The sequence below is a fragment of the Nothoprocta perdicaria genome, unplaced genomic scaffold (assembly GCF_003342845.1).
Source record: "Nothoprocta perdicaria isolate Ctin4 unplaced genomic scaffold, notPer1 scaffold_4, whole genome shotgun sequence".
NCBI lineage: Eukaryota > Metazoa > Chordata > Aves > Tinamiformes > Tinamidae > Nothoprocta > Nothoprocta perdicaria.
In genome coordinates, this window is record NW_020455643.1 from 2675495 (window position 1) to 2695869 (window position 20375).

Here is a 20375-nt window from a genome sequence, read left to right on the forward strand (position 1 = left end):
TACCTTTGCATTTAAGCTGCTTCCTAGGAAGCCTGCTCTTTCTTGCAGGGTGTTGGAGGACTGTTACTGCTCTGCTGATGTTGCACCTAGGGAGGTGTTTTTTGTTTGTTTGTTTGTTTTCTCTCTCTCTCTCTCTCTCTCTCTCTCTCTCTCTCTCTCTCTCTCTCTCTCTCCATTCTCTCTCTCTCTCTCTCCATTCTCTCTCTCTCTCTCTCCATTCTCTCTCCATTCTCTCTCCATTAAAGGTAAGAAGATTGAGTTAACCTTAATTATTGCCAACAACTTGCAAGACAGCGTGGATGGTCAGAGCGCCAGACAAAAGCACAGAAGTGAACCAGGAACTTACAGCTCCTTTAAGCCCAGGTATCAGTTATTTTCTTACCAAATTATTCTCAATTTGTGCCATGATTTCTGGAAAATCAGGGGAAAGATCTCCAGCTACAGAGGCCTGCTATTCAATAAATGTGGAGTAGGGGGGAATGGGAGTGAAAGATACTCAAGTGCTTCTGCACCAAGTTCTTCTTGCATGAAAACTGCACAAGTGGCAGAAATATGATTTTTGACATGTAATATTGCCTCTATTGGTCTTAACATGCTCCAAATATCCAGTTGATAACTGTCAGCTTATTGAGAACCATGTCCTTTATTGGTATATCTAGAGGGAGAAACTGAAGTGCAGATCTAAGAAGTCCCATAAAATGCTCCTGTATTCCTCCTGATGATTATTCATTTGCTAGAGATGGCAACAGGAGGAAATCATCAGGGGACAATAGCAGGAATGGCAAGTTTGTTGATGGCAGCTCTCTCACAATCCGTACAACCCAATTTCTGAAGAGTACCACAAGAAAAGACCCTCTAAAGAGAACGTGAAGGTGATGCTGTATTTCTGGTGTATGGTCTTCTGAACATAATCAGTCTGTTCTGCATTCATCTTATGTTTTGTAACCTTACTCCTCAGTAAATAGTCTTCACTGGGGAGAAAAGCTAGTTATTCAGCTAGTTCTATTAAGATTAGATTTTGTTCAGAAACAAGGAATGGAGAGAATTTCTATAAATGAGTCTACCACTGTTGTTAGTTGGACTTTGAGAAGCTTTTCCTTTTCCCTTTACTTAGCCTGGGTGTTCTGTATTTTAAATACCGAAACAAAACCTAAATTTCAATACAGAGTATTTTCCTTCTTACTTTGTCTTGTATAGAATCAATCTTTTTAACAGCTCTAGGCAAGTAAGAAAATAGTTACTTTGTCCATACCAAAGGATCAAATGGTGCTGGAAGTCAGCATCTGCTGTGCTCTCCTGTCGCTTATCACTGAATATTGTCCACATTGCTAAGGAAGAAGCTATGCTTTTTCTTTCCCTCTTGAAAATCTCTCTTCCCTTTTTGAAATGGGAAACTCCTTCCAACTTGATATAATTCTTATAAATGACATTTCTAAATATTCTAAAATATTCTGATTATTTGTGTGGGTTTGTTTGTTTGTTTGCTTTCTCCTGTTATGGAGTTAAGTCCTATTCTTTGCTTTGATCTTGGTCTCATAAAGATATCTGCTGCTGTTAACCACATTATGCATTTGCAAGAACTGAGTACACCTTTTTTTTGCTGACAAAATTTAGTAGAGCAATATCTCTTCATTTAGGTGGAACGTAATAGACTGGGCCTTGAAGGAACTACAGCAGTACAAGCAGAAAATCATAATTCATGGGATGGAAACTGAAGTATTTCCTAGGGTTCAAAGTCCATCATCTGTCCCTCAATGTCCCCTATTGTCTCCCATCTGTTATACTGGCAACAAAAACAAGGAACGTGACTTGTGCTGCAGTAGTCATAACTCATGGCATGGGACACACTCACTATTATATTAATCTAAATAGTGATTTATACTGCCACCATTTTTTTTTAAAAAAAGGCAAGAACTGTTACGAACTTCTTAATTTGCAACATTTTTCCCCCCCTCAGAGGGAAGAGAACCAAATTATAATTACTAAGTACATAAGTTTGAAAAATACACGATACTCCTATGCATTCTTTCCCCTTATTGCTTGCCAGCCCCTGTGCTGCCTATGTGCTTTTTAGCTTTACTTAAGCAAGGTGCAGATGCTGTGTGGAAGATGCAGGATGTTTTGCTATGTCTCTACTCCACATCTCATATGTTTGTGCTTTTTGCTCAAGTACACTAAGAACAGCTTCTAGATGCAAGCATTAAGCTTGATTAAGTTAACACTTGGAAGTGTGAAGCTTTTACTTAAACTCTAGTTCTCACCTACCAGTCAAATATAGAATTTTGGAGGAAAGAGCATCTGTATCCCTATTGCCATCATTTTTTGCCATGATAAAAGCAACTCTGAAGGTACTGGGATATTGTAAATTACTATGGGGAATTGAATTTAATTATCATTAACCATCAGGTGACATTTTGAGCGTCAGTGCTGATGCAAAGATTATTAAAGTTAAGATTACCAGGGAAGTCTAGAACAGGTTGGTTTATTAAAATAATGGAATTAGAAATATAAACCAGATTCACATACCATTTATTTCCTAGAGTGGTAAATATTGGACTGGTAGAAGAAATAGTCCAGCTGAATACCAGAAAGAATGTATATAAAAGTATATTTCACTATTTTTTCTGTGTTTCTTTATGTAATGTACTTCATTCAATATCAGGTGCTGTTTTGAATATCATCCAGAGTAAGTTTTGATGGTTTAAATTTCTAAAGCTGATGTCATGTGCAGAAAATAAATCGTCTGGTGGTCGGGCATTAGCAACCTTATCTTGTGAGTTAAATAAGCCAAGAATATCTTACTGGTTATTCAGTTTAGACATTTTTCTTCTTGAATCCCATTAAGCCATGAATGTGGGCTTTTGCCTGCTCAGCTGCATCTTGCTTTGTGGTGAGACTAGACTATATAGTCCTTTGATCTGCCCTTACTGTAGTGTGACTGAAGAGAGGTTAGGCAAGTTTGAAAAAATAGAGCAAAGCAGGAGAGAATCTTTGTTTCTGTAGTATTTCATATAGATTTACTTATAAAAATAATTTAGTTACCATATCTTGTCTAAGCTTTGGAAATGCAGAGTAAAAATACTGATTCCTGGGGATGAAGGCAGAAATCTGATTTATTATGCAATATGAGAAGTTATTCTTTGTGGTTAATTATAAGGCAGAACTCTCCAAGAACTACACTGAGTAGTAGAAAAAGTCACATTTAGCAATTATGTCAGTTAGAAATAGGTGGCTTGGTCATTGCCATTAAAGACTTGGGTTCATTTGATCCTCATCCAGCTTTTCTCCTGCTCCTATTTCTCCACGTTAAAAACTGTGGATGCAGAGCTGGTTTCTTTTAGTGTAATATTAGCCAAATGAGCTCAATGCTTTCTGCTAAATTTAGATAGCTGGAAAGGCAGTTTCCTGCTTAATAGCTAAAACCCATTAACTCTACCAGGACTTTCACACTTAGAAGTCCAGATTAGAAGACTGATCTAGTGAAGTAGAAGAAGTAGAAAAGATTAACCTAGTGATCTCAGAGCCCCTCTCATTCCAGCCTGTCTTTCCTAGAGGTAGGAGTGTTGATAGGAAGCTGCATGTCCCAAAGATCTCATCTTTGGGAAGCGCTGCTGCTTCCCAAGACATGCAGCAATCGGCAAGCAAAGAACTATTACAACTAAAAACATTTCTGTAGACACTGGCTTTTGCTGTGGCTTTGCTTTTCTTGGTAGGGTTTGTGCGTGCATCTTTAATTTGAATTACTATGTTAGTAAATAATAATATATTTTGTGTATTTATAGTTTTTTGTGTATTTATAGTTATAGTTATTATATTTATAGTTATTTTATATATAATTACTATAGGAATGGACTTGCTGAGCCTTCTTCAGGAGTCTCATTAGTGTGTCTATTGCAAGGATGCCAATGGCAAATGACCAGCGATTAGCAGCAGGGCACAGAGAGCTCTGACTGCTGTCCAGAGATGTGTTTTCTTGAGTAACCCTGTCTGTATCCCTCTAATCCATAAATTACTAACTACTCTGTGAGAGAGAGGCTCTGCTTGGTGCAGTGTGTGCAGGGCTTTGCACAATAGGTCCTAATCAATTATTAGGATTTATGAGCGCTATTAAAATTCAGGCCTATGAATAAATAACTTTGCCTCGGTTTCTATTCAGAAAAATCTTCCCTGTGGGCTGGTGCTGAAGAGGTTGGGTTAAATTCCCGACAAAGAGATTATTTTGAATGTTGTAATATCCAAGGGGGAAGGACCCCCTTGGGTCCAATGAAAGCAGGATGCTGCTTTCATTGAATATAACTTTATAATGTTGCAGGCCCCTTGTGTGGCTCGTGTCCATGTGCACAGCATGCTCTGTGTGTGCTGTTTGGTCCTTAATCTACAACCACCAAGCTATAGCAGTGTAAATGGTGAGCAGAATAGAGGTTGCGTGCAGGTTTAATGAACCAGTGAGCGTGTGGTGCTGTCACTTTGTCCAAGGCTAAAGAGAGATGAAGTGAGAAGCTGAACCTCACATGTATTTTCTCCATCCCCCTTACAGGGAAGGCTGATGTCTAGGATGAGCAAAACGGGGCTGGAACAAGTGTCTCTGATATGAAGCATCAGAAACTTTTCTACCAAGCCCTTTCCACAGAGCGTTATCTAGGGTCTTATTAGAGCCATCATTTCAGAAGACAACTTATGTAGCCTTCAGGTTAAACGGTTTCTAGTAATTTCTCACAAGTTGCATTTGATTTTTATACTATGATGGTGAGGCCATCATGCATGGGGAGTACAGCATTAATCTCCTGGTGTCACTTATGCTTTGGTTAACCATTGTGTTCATTCTTCCCAAAATCACGAGGCAATTTATATTTGTCACGGAGGAAATAGGCTTTTATGTCATGTTACTTCTCTGATTAGATCACGCATTACACCAGGCAGGCACGGATTTTCGACAGGATGCTTAGGAAATAAAGCAGACGATCTTTATCGAGGAAATAAGTATAACATTTGAGATATTACTTGTTGTTTTCTTCAGTGCAGAAGAAGCTGTAATTTAAAGCGTTGACCGTGGACCTTACAGCCCTCACTGTGGATGCATGATTCATACACACCAGAAACCATGAAAATCCTCGGGAAAAGTTGCGCTGAAAACAAGCTGTGTAACTCTCCTTCACTCTAGTGCTGTTCATTTAGCCTTTGGTAAGGTGCTTAGAACTAATTACTAGTAATGTTTTATAAGAGAGGAGGGATTATTTTAACCATTGAATGAATTAAAAGGGTATTACTGCTCTTATTTTGCAGTCCTAAACTAAGCTAAACAGAAGGGGAAAAAGGCAACATTTGTTTTTGTTGGCATTCGATTGACGTGTGTTCTAAACAAGCAGAACTTAGTCAGTTAAAGGCTCATTCATGTAAAATAATAAATGATTATAAAATATAGGCACTGTATTTCCTTTCTTCCTCATATTGCATATTTTAGGAAGCTTAATCGTATGTCTAAGAATTGTTTATGGTTTTTTTTTAGAATTTTAGAATTTTAAAAGCCAACAGAGATGAGAGCAATTTTCCCCCAAAGTAGTGGTAGTCCACCGCCTGAAATTAATTGTCATGACCTGACATAGAAAGTAAAATAAACTCAAATAATCTGTATTACCAAAAATAATTATATTTTTATCATTCTTCACATCTACATGGAATTGTAAAACAATAGAATAACAATTTACCTTATAAATGAAACATATTTCACATTATTTTTTTAAGAAATCTAGTAAAAACCCAGGTTTCTTATTATTTGACCTGAAAATATCTAACCTTAAATATTATTACTCTTGGTTGCATTCATATATTAAGAGAAGAACAAATCCTTAATATGTTAAAATACTTAAAGCTGAAACTGGAAGAGCAAAGTTACATTGAAATTATATATTGATTTTCCTGAACGTCGGTCAGACTTTGTTTCTTCAAAATGCTTGTTAAAATCATAAGTCTTACCAATGTTATTCAAATTCTGCTTCTTCCCTCTTGCCCATCAGCTATGTTAATTTATTATTATTTACCAAAGTATAATTCTTACTTCAATTAACTTATAATTAATAAGCACTTGACATTTCAGAGTACTTCAAAATTAATCCTCTCAGTGTTCCTCTAAGTAGTTGTTGCTATTACAGATGAGAGAACTAATTTGAGATTATTCATATTTATTGAAATGCTGAGGACTGATAGGAAGGTTGAAAATGTAGTGTAAGAAGAAGTAAAAAGAAAATTCAGTGAGTGAGATCCTGGTTCGACTTGAGTCCAAGATGCATGGAAAGCAAATAAGATATGAATTAAAATGGTTTAAGATGACTTACAAACGCAGACCTCTCTCAGCGGGAGCTGCCCTTTGCTTCCCCAGCTGGTTCTGCTGCAGAATAGTGGAGAACAGGGCAGCCAGATGTCAAGGTTAGATGATGCTTGGAGCTGGACTAGATGTGAGGATGCAATAGGACTTCCAACAGGGTGCTTATAGGAAGAATAGGCTACTCTTACTGTATGTATGGATCTTTGGAGTACTGCATGGCTGGGATGGGTATTTTCCATGATAACAGCTTTGGGGCTGTGGGAATGCTGGGCTATGGTGGGTTTTGCTGGTAAAATCCCTTCTGCTGCATTCTCTGCACTACTTTATCTGAAATCTCTTAGTAGCTTTTAAGCTTTTTTGGTAAGAGATGTAAGCTGCTGTTGCCTAAGCATTTTTGCCTTCACAGCCCTTACTAATTTCCTGCAAGACAGGTAAGAGAGGCCAATTAAGGAATTTCTTCCAGCTTAAAAGCTAGGAACTACTGCAGCAGGTTCTAAGGGTTTGCTTAGCCCATGTTTACTGCAGGGAATGGTTCAGCTTCAGCACGTGTAGTTGTGGGAGGGAAAATCTGCACGTTTACAGCAAGACAACTTAGTGCAGGAGTTACTTGTCGTGTTTTAAGCGAGGAGTATTTGCTAGCAAGGCTAGAAAGGAGGAGGCTGCTGAGGAGCAGAGGGCTCCCTGGACACCCGAGTCATTAGCAGGCACTTCTCACCCACTGCAGCTTGTCTTGGGTTGGAAGGGATCTAATGGGTCCGTTGTAACACTGCAAGTCACTTCTTATTAGCACCTGCATGGGTGCAAGTCTCAGTAGTGTTTAGCTGAGCTGTTTAGCTGTTAAATTCCAGCCCCTTCGAGACATATTATTTACTGTTATTTTCCGTCTGCTCTTAAGCACTGGTAGTCCCTGCCTACTTACGTGAGAAAGGCTCTGCCTATGTGTGTGCTACTCAATGCAGTGATTCCAGACATCTAGGGTACATCAGGACATTTAATTTTTCAGTGTGCTGTATACAAGTATCCTCCTCCATACCAAACTACAAATAAATTAGATATACTTGTGGGTTTTTTGTTTGTTTTGTTTTTTCTCTAGACTGCTCGTGATCCCTTTGCTCCCTTTCAGCTACTGATCGCAGTGTATTGCTTTGTCCCTGACTTCTTCATGTAAAAGACTTGATACATCAGCATCACCAACAGATATTATACAAGAATGAAAAACAGGCAATGTCCCTGCCCAAGGATAGATGTTTTTGGGGGACTCAAGTATCCCTAATTCCTGAACAGGCTACAGTTTAATTCCTTTCCTGTGCAAAATCCTGCTGCAGAAACACTGCTCTTGTGTTGTAGCTTACTGTAATGCATGTATTGCTTTATAGGTCATAACCTAGTTCTTGTCTAGATGTCTTGTCCTCTGCCAAAAGGGAAAAGATCCCAAGAAATGAGGCCTGAGAAAGATGTCTGCAAATTAATGCTAGAGCTGCCAGCAAGTGCTTGACAGCTTTTCTAGATGGTTTTAACCATACCTTTAACACCTGCTTCATGCTTGCTTGCTTTGGCTGGTTGCAAGGCTTGAGTTGGGTCCAAGGGCTTCAGCTTATGTTTGTCTGCATGTGAATCCTGTACATGACTTTTGCCCATCCAATTTTCATACTAAGAGTAATTGTAAATATAACCAGCCTTGTCTATGCCATCTTTTTAGTTTGAGTAAAAGAAGATGAGTTGAAGCTGCTTTTCTTGGTTGCTCTCGACCCTACAAAATATTCTTTCAGGTGTATCCTTTCAGTGTCCTAAGTTATGAATAGTTCATTGCTTTATGAAACTTATAACATGATCTTCAACGGTTGGAACTTGGTGGGAAAATACTACTCTTGTCATTTTTTCAAGATTTATTTATTTATTTTGCTTCTGTCTCCTATTTCTCCTGGGAAATAATGCAACGAGGGTACGGATTTCAGCAGTGCTGTGAGACTACCAGATATCATTAAAGTTGCTCTGACACAGAACAAAAATTTGAGCCCAGCTTTTCAGAAATATTCTTTCAATGTCTGTGAAGGAAGAAAAAACAGCCACAAAATTCATTGTAATTTTTTAATTGAATTGGGTAATTTTCAATTTTTTGGTCAGACTGGCCTTGACGAATGAGTTTTTCACACAGCCTTAACTGAAAGACCAATTCCTCACTTGGACACAATAAGAGAAAAAAATCCTTTTATAAATCAGTTTTAACAGGTCAAAATTATAATCCTTTCACTTTCATTCCCTGTAAATACCCAATGAAGCTGCTATAAAAAATAAACAGACAAAAAAAAAAAAAAACCCAAAAACCCAGGTTATTGACTTAGGTAAGGACTAGATAAGACCCTATCTGTGCATGAGCAAGAAAATTATTGCAGAAGTAGTAGAATGTAGGACAAATAGATTATCTCCTCTATAGAGTTTTTTTTCCTCTTAAATAATAAGAGATTAGTATGTCACCTACTAAGTAATTCAAGTTTAACTTTCTTTCAAAGTTCACTTGCCAGATCTTTCAAATATATGTTTTTTGTCACTTAACTAGAATGTTGAAGTACAAGAAGTCACTTCAGTTTTAACTGATAGTTCTATACTTATTTTCTGGGACCTGCTTAAATTATTCATGTTCTTTAGAATCACAGAGGATTATGATATTTAATTTGCTGATTACCTGGGTAAATAGGTAAGCCCATTGATCTGATAGTGTTTTTAATGTAATTCTTTCACATGAAACCTCTTCAACCTCACAGGTTCCTGAAAGGAACTTTTGATGAAGAGGTTGATGTTTTACTTGGCGAATGACGTGTAAAAACTTGCATTAGGAAAAAAAGATGTTAAAAAAAAAAAAATTCTCCTCTTGAAGTCCTGAAGTGATTCTTGTTTTAGATGATTCCCTCATGCTTGGTGTCTCCTCTGATAAATAAGCAGGCAAACGAACAAAAAAACTTCAAGAAGAGGATTATTTGCCCCATTTCACTTGATGGTGAGGCAAATGGCCTTTTGAAAAGAGGCTACCCGATGAGATGAAGATATAAGTGAAAGTTGCTAGAAAAATATATTTATTAAAATGAGCATGAGATTTGTTGAGCTTTTTTTTTGTTTATTTGGTTCGATAAATCCTTTTCTATGTCTGGATCTGGCTAAGATCCAGAAAACTGTCAAGCACAACCAGTAGGTAAGCAGAGATTCAGACAGGAGTCAAATCAACATTTTTATTTTCTTAAGTCAATGACGCTGAATGAAACATTACTGCAACGCTTGAAATAAAGTCAGGATTGTTACCAAGAGGTGACTGCAGCAAAATGAAGCTAAATTGGATAGCATTGATTACTTAAGTGGAATAAAGCTGAAACACATTACTCTATTTAGGTCATATTAAACTGTTTTAGAAGAGTTTACTGAATCTTCAGTGTTTAGCATACACAACCATAATAAACGTTTCATATAGGGGATTCAATCTAGTGAATCTCTCAGGGAATGGGGAAAGAAATGACTCAGGCTTATTATGGCTACTTTTCTATTTCCTGAGAAGGTCACATTGGAAACTTTCATAAAAATTTCAAGCCAATCTCTAACTTTTCCATGCATAATTCATCTTTGGGCTCTTACATGCCTTTTCTTTATGCCTGCTCCTAAACCTTTCAAATGATATTATAAAAGCCGTGGTCAAAGAGGAGTGCTGAGATATTAACCAGTAAGATATTTCTTTTTTTTTTTGCTAGGATTTGTAAAGATTGACTTTTAATAGGTGAGGTTATCAATTTTGATGTATATAGATGTTAGTAGACACTTAAGAGTAGCTTGGATTCATTTTTTTCAATTGATGGACTCATTTCTTAAGCATAAGAGAGCATACAATAGATGGGAAGACTCAAAGAGCTGGTTACACTAGTTGCAAGCTAATGGAAAGGCTTGCAAGTTTTGTTAGAAGAAATAGTACTTAGCGGCTCTCTGATGCATACCCTGGTACACAGACCATATGTGCTGCAGAGGTGTTTTGAATCTTAACTGCTCTTGAATTTGCTCATTTCAAACAGAGTTGCAGCTCTGTGCTTTACAATTTATGTGAAATTTATAAAGATAAGGTATGTATTGGACTTAATATAGCAGAATAGCAATGGTATTTGGTAAAATCAAAAAAAAAAATCATTTATTGAAGTGGTACTGGGTATGTAAAAGCCATGATCTTCAACCCATGGAAATCAGTAGGGAGCAGCTAAGTCACTTCCCTGGTGTTACAGTCAGGACCAAAACATATAGTCAAAAGCAAGATCCGTCTTTTTCAGTGTGCTACTTCCCATAGGGATGGGAAGTGCCTCACTATTAAGCAGTATTCTTTGGTGACAGTGAACATGGCAAAGCAAGGCAGATATTAATTACTTTTGCTTTGAGCACATAAAGCACAAACCACAATTTTAGCCTGGTACTCAAAATTGATTTCTCCTAAAAGAAGAAATGCTAAATATGGTGACTACCACTGTGGAAAATGAGGCATGGACTGCTTTGTGCCGGTATCTTGCAGGCTTCTAGCAGCTGCAGACTATGGATGAGACTGTTTTTAAGGGGACTTAGTATATGTGAACCCACAAGCTCATGTGTTGAGAAAGTGAATTCTCAACTTGAACATTTTCGGACTTGTACACCTGTAGGTTATTCAGGAAAATCTTTATGCTTGGAATTTGATTCCTTTAGCTTTGAGGATAAGTTTTTGAAGGGATCCTTTGGCTTCTCCTGAACGTTTTCAAAAACTGCCAATTCAGAAGCTTGGCCACTCTTTTCAAAATGTGGATTGCAATGCCCTTTGACTGGGACGTGCATCTACTTGCTGGGTGTACTGTTTTCCCAGGAAGAGTGGCAATGCAGTGGATTGCAAACAGGCTATGCTGAAATTGCCTTTTCACTTGGTTAAGATGTCGAGAGAGATAATTTACCTTAGCTGTAGTCTGCTTGGTATCTCTGAAAGCCAGTTTCCAGCATGAATTCCAGTTGGTTTCCTTGACTGGGTAGTCAAAAGCGTTTGTGTGCCTGTGTTGAAAAGGGTTTCATATTGCCACGTGCTTTTGGGGCCTATGTCTTCAGAAAATGCAGCTGATTGTGTTGTGCTGGAGCTGTGCAACTGCAAAAGAAATTGAGCTGAACACTGTGCTTTGTAGGAGGGGATTCTCAAGAATTCTCAGGGAAAGCATATTAGTTCATTATATCATATATGGCAATTGTAGCTAAAATGTATCCAAGAAGGCAATAATTACAAATAATATTATATATTTGTGCTAATATATTTATCTGGGACGTATGAATAAGTTCTGCTCTGCTTATAGTAATTCTCTTAGCGAAAGTGAAGAAAGTTGTTCCAATAAGTAAGAAATATGGAGTGAATTGATTTGGTAGGCAATGTTTTAATATATTTGGATGCTGAAAAATGTTTGAAATTTGAAAACTAATTTGTTTAATTTACTATTAAGTGGTATACACTTATGGATTCTCTTACAAATCACATTAAATAATAAAAACATGAGTTTCTAAAATACAACATAATGAGTAAGTAAAGCTTGAAATGTAAATTTGTTTCTAGGGCTAATGTATTTTTGTAATAAAGCTATTAAGCTTTATTAGTGCTGAGCTAGTGATATGTAGAAATAAGGAACAGATCCATATCGGTTCTGGTGAATGAAACTATGGAACATCAGAAGAAACAAGTTCTTGTTCCTCCCCTTTTGCTGTAATGGGTTCCTCACCTTTTTGCTGTAATCCTCAAGAGCAAATCTCTCTCCTCAGTGAATAAACACGTAGAGGAAGAAGAAGGGTTGTTGCCATGTTTGAGATCAGATAGCGGAAGTTAATGGCTTATTCCAAAAGCTGTGAGCATCCCGCTGCCCACCTCTCCTGCGTGTCTCCTACGTATCATGATTTCCATCTTCTCAGATGCAGGGCTTGTGCACGAGCTCCTTGAAATCAGAGGAGAACAAGAAGGCTACAAGTCTCCTTTTTCAGCAAAAAAATGCTTTTTTCTTTGAGATTTGTTTCCCCNCCCCCCCCCCCCCCCCATTAAAACTAGAGTATTGGTCTGTAAGGTCGTGCCTGATGTTGTCCAGAGGAAGGAGGTAAATGTTGCCACTAGCTAAAGGAGACAAATAATCCTTCAGGGGTGCAAGGAAAGATCAGCTGTGTCATCATCATAAAAACGCTTCTCGGGGTTCTGGAGATAGCGCACTTTGTCTTCATTAATAAATGATTATATTGAACTGCAGTGCTTAATTATTTGCAAGGATCCTTATATTTTCCTTCACTAGAGTAGTACTTCCACTGTAATACCAAAAAAATCCCTTCTCTATTATAACTTGTCCATATGCTTAGATGTATTAAATCAAGTCTTAATGAATTTTATATTTAAAATACTATATCACCTGACTACGTTTACCATTTTAGCAGTGTGCCCTAATTTGGCTTCTGTTGCTAAGGAAAGTATTATATCAGAGGTTGCTAGCAGCTAAAACGAAGCAAATTTAAATTTTATTTTACATATTAGTTCTGATTCATACAAAAAAAGTCTTTTAGAGAAAACTTTAAGAACTCAAGGATCATCTAAAATAATGTTCACTGAAAACAAGAAATGTCTCCTGAACCCTGATCAAATGAGAGTTACGGGGAGCAGAACCATAAAAGTGTCACGGAAGAAACTCTCAGTTCCCAATGTTAGTGAGGGGCCTGTTTAACATGAATATTAAGGGACAGAACATTCAAAACAATCCCAAATCATGATACAGTTTTCTGTCAGTGATTTGAGAATGTAAGTTGATAACCTATCGCAAAGATTTGGTAGGATTATCCTATAGTTTCTATTCAATATAATATAGCCATCAGCCTCATATTTTAAGAGATAAGCACAGATGAAAACTAAAACTGAGATAACTTTTCGAATAATTCAGAATATCTACAGAAGTAGGAAACTGCTCAGTAATTTCTACCATGTCCATAATGCAACGTGATCAATAAATACAGGCTGCTCTTAATTTAACCTCCAAATTTATGACTTTATTAATGAAGAATGATTTTTATTAATTACTTATTTAAAATACTTCGGAATAATATTTTTTAAAATTAATTCAGTGGTATTTCTGATGAAGCCTCTAGAGAATCACGGAGTGAATCTACCGAGAATGATTATGTATACTTGGTCTGTTTAAGTATTCTAGAATAGCATGGTAATAAATAAATAAAAACAGTTCAGCCATACTGTGGAGGCTTTGTAGTTATCTGGTGTTATTGTGATGACAAGACCAGTATTCGATCACTGAAAATATTTTTAAAGCAGAACATCATGTGTTAAGTACTTTGTTTCTATAAAGCAGTTCAAAGTGTTTCTCAGCCAATCTTCCACCAATAAATATAAAATGGATGCCAAATTGTTTCTTTTAGGATCATCTTACGCAGATCATGATACAATGCATATGGTAATGAAAATAAATAGCTGATCTCATTTGCACTTAGACTTCTTATTTGATTTGGGTGGCAGGACAAAGCTTTCCATGTGAGCTTTATTTTCTCATACCGAGAGAGCAGTTTGTGGTTTCTGTAAGTGAAAAGTGTGTTGCACTGAAATTGGAAGCAATTTCCCACTAGCATGAAATGGGCTCCGATTTTGCTTTAACCATTCCCTGTTTAGCCTTTCCTTCACTTGTCATCTTTCTCAAGTTGTATTTTTGTATGTAACAAGCAGCTTTTATTAAAATTAAGTTTGAAATGAAACTGCAGAAAAGAGGTTAATTGAATAAGCAGGATATAGGAATAGCTTTACCGTGTGTACAACCCCATTTCTCTACCATTTCAAATGTATACAGTCTTAAATTTCAATAATTCCAGCACTGGGTTTTTTAAAGATAAAAGAAAGTGTTCTGACATAGTGGTGATGAAAACAGTATTTCTCAATGCAGCAGCTAAACTCAGTGATGAAGTAGAGAGGGAAATGGGCTGCAAGCCTCTATTTCCTTCCTTACTTCCTACTACAGATACTACAGTATAAACATGTTTAAATTTTATGTTTTTAGTTGAATTTTAGGTTTTGAAGATACGTTTTCCTGTTAGGCATCAAAGACCAAACCAAGTAGCAGCAGTTATGGGGAATTTCCTCGCTCAGGAGAATAAGTAACACTTTGGTGAAAAGTCAAAGCAGAATTTCCTTTGACAGGATTTATGCCTTGTAGGATGAAAGTTCTTTGGCTCCTTGCTGGAGAAACTTGAAGGTAGAAAACCAGCGAGCAGGACAGTTTGTGTTCTCTCTAAGCATTAATCCAAGCAAATGCTAAGCACCTGTAGCTGCATGTGAAGAGCTGCATGGGGATGGGTTGAAGTCTTGTACTAATGCTATTTAAATTAAATAGGACTCTGGTTTCACTGCTGTTTGCTTTGGCATCTCTAAGGTATGGGTTGAAGTTGGTGGCTCTGCTTGGGGAGGCAACATGTGATCATGGTCCATTCTTGTGATTTTGGCCTTACTGCAAAAAAGAAGTTATTTCCACCCTGAGCATAGCACCGCGCTTCACTGAGAGAAAGTTAAAGACAATTTAAGCTCTCCAGAGATTCGCTTAGCTGTAAAATGTCCTGTAAGCAGACTTTGCCTGTAGAACATGACAGAGTACAACTGGAAATTGAATTTTCAGGATAGAAACTGTGTTAATACTTCCTCGCTAATGTGCCGGAACTCCCAGGCACAATCAGGAGCAGAACAAGCCAGCTTTCAGCAGCTTCTGATCTAATTTATTTGCAGCGTTTGACTACAGGCAGCACCTTGTGAGAGCCGAACCCTGGCAATTAAAGTCAAGAGCTGTGGTGGCTGCATTGCTGTGTGCAGGCGCCTGCCAAACGGCTGCAGAGCTCTGATTGCCCTCCAAACGTTGCTGTGAAGCTCGGGCTCAGGTTAGACCCAGGTTGGGGTGTTGGGGACGGGGAGGGATTTTATCGCTGGCCTTTGCGCAGCTCCACAACAAAACCGGGTTTTTACACTCAAAATGCGGCCACTTGGGACTTGTCTGCATTACCAGAGAAATCGGAGAGGTCAGCACTAGGTCTTCTCCAGGATTCTATGTCAGATGAGCTCAATTGTGCTGTAGATCTTCACTTTCCAGAGGGTTGTACCCTCTTTTTGGAATATTCAAGCATTCGTGTCTCAAATTTATACCCAGTCGAATGCGTGGAGGTTTTTCCTTGTAGTTTTAATGCAACAGCCACTCCCTTATCCCACTTATTCCCAAGGTGATTTCATCTGTCCAAGCACTTTCAAACACGCAAAGTGCACAGGAGTTTTCAGCTTATTTGTGTGAGCTAGAGCCTTTTAACCACCATTGCATGCTATTCTTGACAACAAAGGAAGGGTCCTGATGAAAGTAGTGTAAAGGATGGGGAAAAAAAATCAACCAGAAGTGTGTAGATGCAAGCAAATTATAGAAAGGATTCAGAAGTCTGGAAAAAATGCAATGCAATTTAATGTCATTCCAAGATAGGAAACAAGAGATAAATCTTTTCTATGCTCCGCATTCCTGTAGTGGTAGGTATGGTATATGTAGCTTCCTAGCAGCCTGCTTTGGCTTTGCAATATGCCCTGAGCTGTTGGAACTGCTAAAACTAGCATGGGTATATGTCTACATCTTCCTGTTGATATATCATTGCCAAATATTAGGTGCAAGATTACGCTTGATATGGCCATACCATTAAATTCCTTTAGCCATAATCACAGCAAGTGATGCATGGAGGTCTAAATTGGTGCCAGATAAAAGGAAGCCCAATTGAAGTAAGAGTGAGCATGGATTAGAGAAGCTCGCAACTTCTAATTACACAACTATATAATTCACATTATTGTTTTATGACTTTACATCTTATTACACCCTCTTGTCAGCATAGGCACTCAAAACATCCTGTTAGTTGATGATCTGAGAAGTCCTAAAGGAGTCTCTTAGTTAATGTAAGGTGATTTAATTTGCATCCAGTGATGTATAGCTTTTGAATTTGTCCCTGTGGCTTCACTGTTTGCAATGAGAAAAACATACTCCTCTTAATTTGTTTCGTGCAGCACAACTTGTTTCCTTGCAATCTGATGTAATCCTTGACCTCTGATCTGTCAAATCCTGCAGTAATCTCCTTAGGATAATATTATCTCTTGAACTGACCATTCAAAGGGAGTTGCAGAGTGTTCTTAATTAACTTCTCCAAGACACTGTTTATTTCATTTGTCTTTATTCTTTCTTATTTTCAGTGTCACCATGACATCTGTGTGTTTTCATCTTATTTATTTATTTATTTATTTCTATTTCTTCACCCTAATTATAGACAGGGGAAATAAAAGTCTAACCTTGTTGGAAATTCATTAATATTAAAATATTCCCTGGATAAGCCTGTAAATCTTTAAGCTCCCTAGTTTCTCAGTACCTTACATAATAATTCACCTTTGGAGTCAATGCAGATCTACATGACAAATTAGTAATCATTTCTTGCTTATTTTAATTTACTTTTCAGCTTAGAAACCTGCACAGAATTTCTGTTTTCATGCTGAGAATTCGTAGGGCTGAGCTGATCCAATCTGAATGCAAAATGAGCAAATAATTTTTAGGAAATTATAATACGAATATGTCCTTTTAATAAGAACTCAAAGTTATTTTCTACTTTTATAATAAACATTATTAAATATAAATGTTACACTATATACACACACTGTTTACAGAGGTGGGTGTTCAGTAAGTTAAGAATTAGACTGTAATACCCTTGTTCTTGGGATTTTCAAGGTGACTTCACTGTGACTTTTTGAGAAATAAAAGGTGGGAGTTTAGCCCTTTGCTATAGATGTATTTTTTTTGATAAAGGATACAAGTTTAATAAGATAAAGAAAAAAAAAAAAAAAACAAAACAAAACAAACCAACTGAAATTACATACTGAATTATTTACAAACGCTCAGGAGATGAAAACTTCTTAGTAGTTTCCATGGTGGAGATAATGCATCATGATCAATAAATGAATGCTATCTTCAACCTAAACCACACATAGGCATACATTATTAAAAAGATATAAAATTGTCTGATTTCATTATTAATGTAAGGATATGCTTAGGTGTATGGCTAAGGAGGTCATGAAGTACAAAGTTAGCCTTTGGTTTCATAGTTTTTATTTTTTAATGATTTTAAAGGATTATTGCTGACTGACTTTTGATTTTCACAGCTCTCTCACATTTCTCTCTTTCTATAGAAAACCCTTCTTAGCGTAGATTGTAAATGTCCCTAAGTTTTTGCTGTTAGTTTGCTGGGTTCTCTGATCCTGGAGAAGACTCTGGCTATGGCACAGCCTCGTTCTGCTGTTGACTCTTGTTCCTGTCATCAGCTGATTCTCTTCAAGGCCATTTTCAATGTAATATGAAATATCTGTAGATATTTTGGCTGGAGCTCTGAATTTGGCCGAGTCACGTACAGCTTTTCATCTTCGCAGGTTACTCTTAATTTTGAGATTGGAGGATTCCAGTACTTTCTGTCTACAAGTAGGATCATTATATTAATCTTTCTTCTAAATTTTCATTACAACTTTTTATTTTGAAGCTGTTCCTATTGGGCAAGTTAACTCCCACATTTTTCCATTTTTCTACAGAGCATAAATCTTAAAAACTTCTCTGAAAGGCCCAGTGCTCGGGTTACTGTTTGTGATAGTTGCCAGACTTTTAAGTCTTACTCAGGATTGTTCACACACAAACTTAAAAGGCAGACAAAAGAGCTACTTCATAAGCTTTATGCTTTACTCAGAAGTGAATAGGCACCATGAAGTATCTTGCTTTATAGAAACTTGAAAAATAATTTTAATTCCTATATAAAGCATGAATTATCCTGAATCATTAAGCAATAGCTATGTCAAAATCTCCAAAGAGTAAAGAAACCGTGGATTGAAAATGAAATGTCTTTTGTAATAGTATAGCATTGTAATATTGTATATGAAATGTTGCTTCCTTGTTAAAAAAAGGGTGAAAGAACGTGTGTGTGTGTATATATTTATATATCATTCTGGGAGAGATGGAGGAGATGCACACCATGGCACCTCTGTCATTAGCCTGTCCATTGCTTTTCCCTCCAGCTCCTTCGCTTCTTGGGACATAGAGGTTTGACTGCTTATTCTCAAAGAAAATCATATTGGCATCAATATCTTATAAATGTTAGCAAAAAATCCCTATTAGATCCTGTTGTTTTAAAGTTGAGAGGTCAAATCCGTCCTCATGACGGAAATTCTCCCGAGTTCTGTGTGAATTCATAGCTCCGACCTGCACCTGCTTGATTTCTGCATTGCTTTTATGTGGTAATCAAAACTGCACATGATTTTCTAAATGAGCCTTCAGTAGTGTCTTGCATATTGCCAGGATGACTTCTCCTGATTTATGCTTCGTTCCCTTGTTTGCCCAATGTGGTGCTCCTTACCATTGGACAGATGGTTTTATTATTTGCAGTCGCCACAACAGCTCCCTTATGGTTTCTATATTCAGCAGTGATTTTTCTGTGCTTAGTTTTGGTTTCCAGCCTGTTGCCTTGCTTGGGCCAGGACTGGGCTGTCTGTATCCACCCATAAACCAAAGCCAGTCAATCACTGGGTGTTCTGCTCCGTCTTACAGTGTTTGTGCTATTGTTAGAATTAGTCATCTTGGAAATTGAACATTTCTCTGCCTTGTGTATATACCAGATAAATAATTCCAATATGCTGAACCGACAACTTTCCTTTTGATACTTATTTTTCCTCTACTTTTTGCTGTCCACTGATAACTCTGGTATTGCCTAAATAGAATACTATTTTAACTCATCCCTGGAAATTTGTATTTTTTTGCTTTACACTTGCATGGTGTGTACAGTTTTGTACAAGCAGAAATCAGCTCATCCACCGCTCTTTTGTCCTGCAGAAAAATGAACCATTTAAAGCATGGTTTGCTGGAGAAAGCAAGCCATGCTTTCCGTTGCTAAACCTGTGCCATTCATCAAGTAATGTCATTCTGGGTTTATGTTCACATGAACATTTCCTGTCTTAATATTGGCCTCTCCCTTAATATTTAGGTATTTTTCTGTAGTGCAAATCCTGTTAGAGCACCATCATCACTTGATACGGATAAGGTGATTTACTCTAGTCATGTAGGTAGACACCATGTTCTAACTCTGCCCCTAAGCCAGGTTACATTTTAGACACAAAAATAGGCATGATTAGGTAACATGGTTAAAATGTGATTTAGTTATACCGCAACTCCAAAATATGCTGTGAAAAAATTTAACTGAGACCCAGGTAGGCTGTGTTTTTGCAGCGATGTTGACCTAGGTACTGAGATTGGGATAATAACCACAGTTTGTGATTTAGTGGAAAATTATACTTAAATAAACTGCTTGTTTTCTCCTGCATTTTATCTAGAATTATGTATTTATGAGTCTACTGTAGTCAAAATGGAGATCATCTAGATCCAATTAATGTTATTTCTTCATTTCGTCTATCTCCTGAATGGAGTAGGAATGACCTACTCTTTGAAGAGAAGAAACTTCTCCCTTACCTTGTCTTCTAGAGGAGGCCTCTGTGAATTAAACTGTCTTTCCATGGTAGAAAGGCCACAGGTTATTTCAAACATAGCCTAGAAACTGCTTGTAATTGAGAAAGCTGTAAATTTAACACCAAGCTCAGCATTGAAAAAAAAAAATACAGAAGAAAATACAGTTGATGTTCGGTATTTTTTTCTGTACTTTGCATGTTTAATTCTTATGCTAAGAATCTCCAGAGTATTTGCAATGTCTTGATGATTAAATTGCTACTCAAAGCACTCTCCCAAAATTACTATTCTTCATTGACAGGGAAATAAAATCTCATCAGACAGCAATACATGTTTCTTGAACCTTGATCATGGAGCACTTGCATTCACCTTTGAATTGATTGGAGAAATAAGCTGCTCCAATTAGTACATCTGATATGTCTGATAAAAAACTGAAATAACTCCAATCTGTATAAATTACAGAGAAGAGTGTCTTTTCCTGAGCGATAAAGCAGTCTTGGAGT

The 20375-nt window shown here is 37.2% G+C and overlaps 1 long non-coding RNA gene across 1 annotated transcript; it reads left to right on the forward strand.

Moving 5' to 3' along the window:
- The first annotated feature begins 243 nt into the window (after positions 1-243).
- On the forward strand, positions 244-1699 carry LOC112952506. The gene is made up of 3 exons (XR_003250405.1): positions 244-363; positions 738-872; positions 1638-1699. It is a non-coding gene; the product is annotated as an uncharacterized LOC112952506 (long non-coding RNA).
- The last annotated feature ends 18676 nt before the right edge of the window (positions 1700-20375 follow it).